This window comes from Lactuca virosa, chromosome 8, assembly GCF_052849685.1.
Source record: "Lactuca virosa cultivar CGN04683 chromosome 8, Lactuca_virosa_CGN04683_v6, whole genome shotgun sequence".
NCBI lineage: Eukaryota > Viridiplantae > Streptophyta > Magnoliopsida > Asterales > Asteraceae > Lactuca > Lactuca virosa.
In genome coordinates this window covers 200968434-200977122 of record NC_136433.1, presented here as the reverse complement: position 1 = coordinate 200977122, position 8689 = coordinate 200968434, and the positions used below count along the sequence as shown (strand labels likewise).

Genomic DNA, 8689 nt, shown 5'->3' with positions numbered 1-8689 from the left:
TTATAAGAATATGTTGTTGTTTTTTTTTGTGACTGGACATGTTAAAACAATGTTAAAAGACCCAGCATGTAGTGTCGCATTTGAAGAATGGTTTCGTTCGTTGCCACAACGAAATAAAACCGGAGGAAATGAGGAGAACGATGAAGATGAGTAGCTACTTTTAGGATTTTTGCAATGATTTATTTGTGTTAGCATTTTATACTAGTATTTTGGATATTCTTATTATGTTTTGGATGAGTATTTTGGACAAATGTCTTTTAAATTAATATTTTGTTGTATATATTATAAATTTTAATATTTTGGATTAGATTAATATCATAGCGGTTCTTATACTTTTTATATAGTTTTTTTAAATTTTAACGTTAAATACTAAAAAAAAAGAAATCACAATTACTGACGACGCCTCTAGTGGTGACGCTCGTGTATTAGGGGGACAAACCTTTAGCGGCGACGAAAGACATTAGCGGCGACAACGCTTTAACGGTGATGTATAGCATTAGCAGTGACTTTGGGAGTATTAGTAACGAGACATCAACGGCGACCTTTTAGCGATGACATCCCAGGCTTTTAGCGGCGATGTCTGTTGCCGTTGATACTCTCTATTATGGATGATGTAGTTGATAAAGTTTTATTTTGGATTTCTAATAGACGTACCAAAGCTAAGTTAAGTTGTACTATTTGGCTTCATAATCATTTTTCTATTACTATGTAATTGTTTTTCTAGCTTCTTGCTATTTTTAATATAATTCAGCCGTTTCAAAAAAACAAAACGAAAAAACAAAAAAAAAATAATAAAATTTACTAATTATACATGCCGTTTTAATGGTTCATTAGTTTATAACTCGTGGAATCTACAGTTACAAAATTAACTAAACTTTCATAATAGAAACTCAAATTAATTAATTAATTAAGTTAAATAAATTATTAATTAAGATATATTTTTAATTGTATAAAATTATAATCATTGATTCAAATAAATATGTGAAATTTTATCACCTTATAATTTGTAGTAATTTTATTTTATTTTTTATTTTAATCTTATTAATTTAATGTAATTAGAATAATAAATTTAAATTTTAAAATTTGAAATTTAAAATTTGAAATTTGAAATAAAGCATTAATAGATTGAAATATAACATGACATTAATTAAAATGATAACATTGTCACAAAAAAAAATTACTCTTTTATTAATACACGGAAGATATGGGTAGAACGAGTAGCCTTTTTTTTTCCATTAATGAGTACGTAATGTTTTCTAATCAACCCATTAGAGAAGACAAGATATTGTTGAATTTTATCGGGACATTCATATTTAGTATAGAATTTGTAGGAGCAACACATAGTTTTTGATGCTAGTGGCGTGGAAAGCATCGAGTGCAAAAAAATCGCAGAGTACGAGTCAACAGGAACAAACTAAAAGAAAAAGAAAACATTGTGGAGTTTGTACGGTTCTATTTATGTCTCAAGACTATATTTGGAAACCATTTGCTTAAGAATTTCTCTTGTGTTTTCACCACAAATCTCTTACTTTATTCAAGTATAAATAGGTTCTTGTGATGGCCATTTCAATAATTTACTTCCTCCAATGGCTTTACAATTCAAAACCTACATCCTCATCATCCCCCATCTTTTTACACTGACAGTGTTTTCCGCCCCAGATATCACTGATATCACTGCCCCTGCTCAGGGTGGTGCTGGTGGTCACATTAAAGGTGGTGCTGGTGTTAACCCACACGTGGTGGACGGAGGATCCGATTATGCAAAGCCAGAGATCGAGACACATTTTCTGGGAAAATGGGTGCTTGAAACCGCTGATGTGCGTGTCAGTGCAATGCAATTACAGTTAATGCCTAACGATCAGGTCATCTGGTATGATGCAACATCGCTCGGGCCTTCAGCCCGAAAACTTGAACCCGAAGGAACATGTCCAATTAACCCGGACGCAAATAACCAGCCTGATTGCTACGCTCATGCTGTTGCTTACGACTGGAAAACCAAAAAAAGTAGAACGATAGTGGTAAGTTTCTTCTTATATATATATAGTATTTAGGGATAATAAACGACTTGACAAAAATATTCAAGTTAAAAGCTACATTCCCTAGTATTTATCCATGTATAAGGATTTAGTTAATTGATGAGTATACATCCGTTACGTTTATTCTATAGCTGTCTGGTGAACCATGGTGCTCGTCAGGAAACTTGTGGCCTAATGGTAATATGGTGGCTACCGGAGGTACCTTCACTGGTGTAAAAGCTGTTAGAATGCTGCCTATGAATGATTTGAAAGCAAACTTCATAGAAAAGCGAAATGTTCTTGGCGACTACAGATGGTAAGTGAAAAATATCATCGATCTTACATAATTTATACATGCACGACGATCCTGAGGTGTAAGTTATAACGTGTTGTATATATTGAATCAATATATAACAGGTATGCAACCAATCAGATTTTAGAAGATGGGAGCTCACTGGTTGTCGGAGGTCGCGAGGCTTTCAGCTATGAAATCGTGCCACCTTCACTCGACTTCAAACCGAACAAAATCGACTTCCCTTTCCTTAAACAAACATGCACACCCGGTAAGGGACCAAACAAATTCATAGAGAACAACCTTTACCCGTTCGTTTTCCTCCTTCCCGACGGCAACGTATTTGTTTTTGCCAACGACAGGGCGGTCACCTTTAAGCCATTAACAGGAGAGATCCTTCAAGAACACCCTGTGTGTCCAGGTGGATCACGTAACTACCCTCCTTCCGGCAGTTCTGCTATTCTCCCATTCAAGCTCTCTGCTGATAACAAGCACCCCCTTAATGTTGAGGTTGTCATTTGTGGTGGTAACAAGCCTGATGCATTTGAAGTGGTCGATGCAAAGCATGTTAAAGAAAAGGTGTACGTACCTGCACTTAAAGACTGCCATAGAATCCACCCAATGAAGAAAGATGCAAAATGGGAGCCTGAACAAGATATGCCAACACCTAGGATCATGGGTGATCTTTTACACCTCCCCACCGGAGATCTCATTATGATAAATGGCGCCAAGAAGGGTACCTCTGGTTGGGAAGATGCCACAGACCCTAACTTTACACCTCTTTTGTATCAACCATATAAACCAATGGGTAGCAGGTTTAAAGAACTGAATCCGACAAAAATTGCTAGGATGTATCATTCCTCCTCAGCATTGTTACCGGACACTAATGTATTGGTCGCTGGTAGCAATCCACACCAGTTCTACACCGTGAATGCCGAGTTTCCTACAGAATGGAGGGTTGAAAAGTTCTCCCCTCCTTACTTAGATCCTAAGCTCGATAACCAAAGACCGGTAATAGATGCAAAAGGTACAGATAAGGTGTTAAAGTATGGAAAGCCATTTAAGATTGTAGCTAGTCTCCCATCGAAAGAACCTATGGTGCTGGGAGAGATTAAGGTAACCATGTTGTATCCACCATTCACGACTCATGGTTTCTCACAAAACCAGAGGATGGTTGTTCCCACATTGACGGATGTTGTTGGTAACGTTATAACTGCGTTGGCACCTCCATCAGGAAAGATTGCTCCTCCTGGGTACTATATTTTATTTGTAAATCGCCTTGGTGTCCCAGGAAACGGTATTTGGGTACACATTGAGTAGAAGAGACCCTTGTTTTGTTGTAATTGTGGAAACTATCATAGTCTAACTATATATATTGTGAATCACTAGGACGACGTTGTAGTCTAGCAAGTTCATACAAGAGTCTAAATAAATGATCAAATACTAAAAAGATAGTTGTTGAGAACGCTCAAATTCAAGTTGTATTGACATATATCTATTCCAAACGATTATATGTCATGGTGATTAACATTACGGTATCTACAATACTAGATACCATATTGAACTTTATATAAAGTTCATAAAAAAAAAAGAAAAAATCACATCGTCATTATATATTTTATACAACTTTATCAATTTCTTTACGATGCATCCAGCCAAGGACGAATTTAAAGACAATTAAAGGTGTCCATGGATGCTCCTTATTTTTGGAATTATTTAAGATTCTATATGACAAGTTTTAGTTAGACACCTTTTATGAGTTTCAAATGTATGACCATATGGTTTACTATTTAAATGAAACCGACATAAAATGGAAAAAAAAAAAATACTAGTTGTGGATCCGTTATGTGTTTGGTTGTATAAGCAAAAAAAAGATTAAAAGTTCTTATAATTATATACTCAACGAGATAGGAAGAAGCAACAATTTATTTTAATTATTTTCTTTTTTATATCTAATTCTAAATGTATTGGGCTAAATGAATTCACATTTGTGCTAACGAAATACAAAATATAGGCTTTTAATTCTGGATTTATATTATATATTTAAACCAAAAAGTTTGTGATATATCACAAAAAGAAATTAAGGCAGTTCAAATATGATTTTTATATATTAATTGTAAACAAAATTTAAAAGTAGGGTGGTAAGTGACCTACCTTAGTAGTTTGTACTATATGGACTCACCAATGGAGCTTGGACACACCTTGTTGCAGAATAAATTAATAAAAAATAGGAAATGACTCAAATGCCCTACGAATGTTTTACAGTTAGTCCACTTAGTCCCTAAACTATTTTCTTGACTTTATGAGGATACAAAGTCGATATTTACCTACTTATTTGGTCACCATTACCTATTGCATTTGGTTACCCCTACCACTTAACCATTTTTGTTGATTTTGCTGATTACTCAAATGTGATGTGGCTACCTAGTTAGACCACATGGATCCAAACCAATTGTAATATGGATTTACAGTACCAAAAAAACAAAAAAAAAACTCTGATGCAAAATTGAATAAACATTCATAAACATCAAGACATTCATGTTCTTGGCCAGTCTCCTATTTTTAATGATATTTGGACCGACAAAGCACCTGATATGTCGTTCATGGTGAACATGCATTCATACAAATATGGTTACTACATTGATGGGATATACCCTAATTATTCTACATTTAGGAAGGCATATACTCAGTTCTTCGAAGTGAAAAGAGACAATTGTTCACAAAAAGGCAGGAATCAGCGAGAGAGGATATCGATAGTTCATTTGGAATCCTCAAGCAAACATGACGTGTAGTGAAATACGCTACACAAATCTAGGATGAGGATAGAATTAAACGAATGGTAAATGTATGTATTATAATGCATAGTATGTTTATTTAAAATGAAGGTAGAGCGATTTGCACGTATGATCCGGACTATAACATCCCAAAATCACGATAAAATTTTCATTTTTCAATTAAAGTAAAATCATTGTTTTAATCAAAATCCAAGTCATAAAAGCCAAGTATCAGATACAATTATCCCAAAATCAGATTATCATAAAATCTCCAAAACATATCATTGAAGGATGTGTACGGTCATGCCTTTGTCTTGCCCCGATCATCTGAACTACCTGAAACATAACACTTAAACAGTAAGCCAAAGCTTAGTGAGTTCCCCCGAAATACCACACACAAAACATAAGCAAACATGTACACTGGGCGCACAACCTATGTCTAGAATACCCCTACATGGCCCTCAACATAAGTCTGGATTACCCCATAGCCCACAACATGAGTCTGTTATGCCCTTCTCGGCCCTCAACCCATGTATGGAATGCTCCCGAGCCCTTAGCATGAGTCTGAAATACCCCTACATGGTCCTCAGCCCATGTCTAGAATGCTTCTGGTATCTTGGCCTTCCGCACAAAGTAGAACCGCCTCAACCCAATCCGTTACAATATGTTGACATATGCACATAAACAATATCCAACAATAACATATAATCATGCAGATCTAACATATCACTAGCAAATACTAACATCCTAACCAGGATACATAACCTAGTGGGTCGGCATTGGTGCCTTCAACCCATGAGTACAGTGAGGAAAACTCACCTCACAATCTAAAAAATAGCTGAACAAATCACAGCTCCAAACGCTGACTCTACCGGTCACCAAAACAATAAATAGGTACCTAATCTCAAACTACCATTCAAAATACCCAAAATGCTCCTAAGTCAAACTAGGTCAAAATCCTGGTCAACGGTCAAAGTCAAAAAGTCAAAGGGTCAAAACAGGCTTAGTACGCCCAGCGTACTCAGTCACTACGCTTGGCATAGTGAGGTCCTTCTTGGCTACAGGGGTCCAACTTGGTACACGCATCGTACTACCAGGTATGTCCAGTGTACTAACGTTAAACCCAAAACTTCTCGTTAAGTCCTTAATGTAGAAAGCCAATTCATCAAACTTAAAATCTAGGCAAAAGGGGGTGTCTCAATGGATAAAGTCATCGACTTTATCCATTTGCATGCATACAAAAAGGGTATAAATTCAAACACTAGGTCCCAAAAGTCAGCCAAGGCTCCAAAACTCATGCATGGCTTAATGCGAGTGACCAAGCTCTCATTTTTATGACTCCATAAGCTCAATACTACAGAAAACTACACTTCAAGGACTTGGAGTAGCTTATACTTTACTAGACCAAGTTTATGGGACCAAAAATGTATAGAAACCCTAGACTAGCAAGATCTGAGCAAATAAATCATCAAGTCCCAACCTTTATACCATCTAAGGATGCTTGAGGGTGAGATACTTCTGGATCTAAGCTACCTTGAACTTCCAAGCTGATCTACCACATTCTTCCTCCTTCACAAGCACAAGTATACACACTTTCAAGATCAATAACACACATCAAGGGAGTAGGGTTTGCAAGGGACGTTTTTGGGTGATGGAGGCTGATGGTGGAAGGGTCTCAAAGAAGTTAATGACATTATATAAGGCTCAAACCCTAAAAATTTAGGGTTGTTTACTGTGGCAGTATGCCCAACGTACCTAAGGTACGCTGAGTGTACCATCAAAAGCCCTAACGTCTGATTAAATGAGTTACGCCAAGCGTAACTCTAGCTTACGCTCAGCGTAAGGAGAAAATTGCAAACATTTTAAACTTTTGGGCAAAAAATGTCAATACTTGGACAACTAGTGTTACATGGACGACGTAGTTATCCCGATTGAAGAGTTTGTATCCGGAACGACTAAATATTTAGCACGAGTTGTTGACATTAAAAACAGTAAAACGTGTTTCAATCTTCTACAATATGTATTATAATTCGAGAAGATGTCGCATAGCATTTGTACCAAGTAAACATGAACGAATATCAGTTTTTTTTATGGTTTGGATTTTTCTATTTGTTTTTTTTATTCTACCTTTTTTTTAAGTAATGTAATTTTTTTAAATTAATGTAATATTTTTTTATTGAATGAAAAACTAGTTAAAAAATCTATGTTTTTATTGTATTTTTTTAATTAAAAAAAACTAAAAAAAAATGATGTGGAGTGGTGTTTTAGTTGTAGGTATCTCATGGTTTAGTGGTAAGATATAGTGATGAGGTGGCACCCACCACTATAGTGGTTAGTGGTGGGTATTATGGATGACCTAATAGAACTTATCATTTTAGTATTATATATATATATATATATATATATATATATATATAGAGAGAGAGAGAGAGAGAGAGAGGGAGAGAGAGATGAATGATCATTTGAGAACTCATAGTTTATAGAGAACCTAAGAACCAAAAGTATAGAGTTGGATAAAAAAAAAGAATGACCAAGATGCATTGTCACATTTTTGTAAATAAGTGGAAAAATAAAGGGACGGAGGCATCGAAATTTAATGGCATTAAGGGCATTTTAGGATCATAGAAGTTGACTCCATACACACACATCTCCTGATCACCATTCCTAATAAGATCTCTCTCTCTCTCCACCGTATCTCTTCCCTTCCATCAATCGTCTATGTCGTCCCTCAATTGACCACCTCTACCTTCATCGACAATCAACATCTGCTACCAGTCAACAATCCTTAATATCCAGATCATTGACGGCGAATTACGAACCAATAGATCGACATCGTGCTTGTTCATCTTCAATTGTGATAGTCGAAGCCCTAAATCTCCCGATTCATCATCATCGATTAATCAGATCGAATTTTCTTACCACATCGGTTGGACTGCGATTATCTCAGTTAAGGCCACGATGATGTACTCTGAAAAATCTTATTCGGTTGTTCATCTCAATATAGGTAGCAAAATCATATTCTTTGGTCATATATTTACGATTCAATATAAGACTGAAAAAATTAAGCCATTGTCGTTCGATAAAAGATGAGCAAGAATAGAGTTGGAAGGTTTTCACTTCAGCAACAGTTCCAACTTGGAGCACTTGTGCTGGTGTTTCTCTGTATATGTACTATTTCATTCTCAGAGATCATCTTCGACGAGCGTTTTGATGGTAATTTTAGAAATTGTTACACGTTGCTTACTTTTTGTAGCATCTAGTGATTCCAGTCAAAGTGTTAAGCAACTAGATAAAAAAATACTGAATGTTCTGTCAAATCAAACTGTCGTAACATAATGTACCGATTTTAAGTTTGTATCAAGAGGCTTTTAGTGTAATATCGAAGTTAAGTTGTTGTTCAGTGAGAAATGTGTTTGAAGAAGTTTTTTTATCTATAACGATAGGGGAGTGTATATCTCGTTCTACGTACATGTCATGTAAATATGTTTAGGATTTCCTGCCACAAGTAGGGATTTTATGAAGGATAATCATTTTAAACTAAATCAATGTGAATTTGGGATTCAGCCTGTTTCATAAGTCAAATTGTTGTTAGTTTTTGCAATATTGGA

General features: G+C 35.6%; 1 pseudogene across 1 annotated transcript; it reads left to right on the top strand.

The window, feature by feature from the left end:
* Positions 1 to 1586: 1586 nt before the first annotated feature.
* LOC145131202 (putative aldehyde oxidase Art an 7 pseudogene) lies at positions 1587 to 3714 on the top strand (annotated as a pseudogene). The gene is made up of 3 exons (XR_013717776.1): positions 1587 to 2018; positions 2168 to 2331; positions 2433 to 3714. The product of XR_013717776.1 is annotated as a putative aldehyde oxidase Art an 7 pseudogene (transcript).
* Positions 3715 to 8689: the final 4975 nt, after the last annotated feature.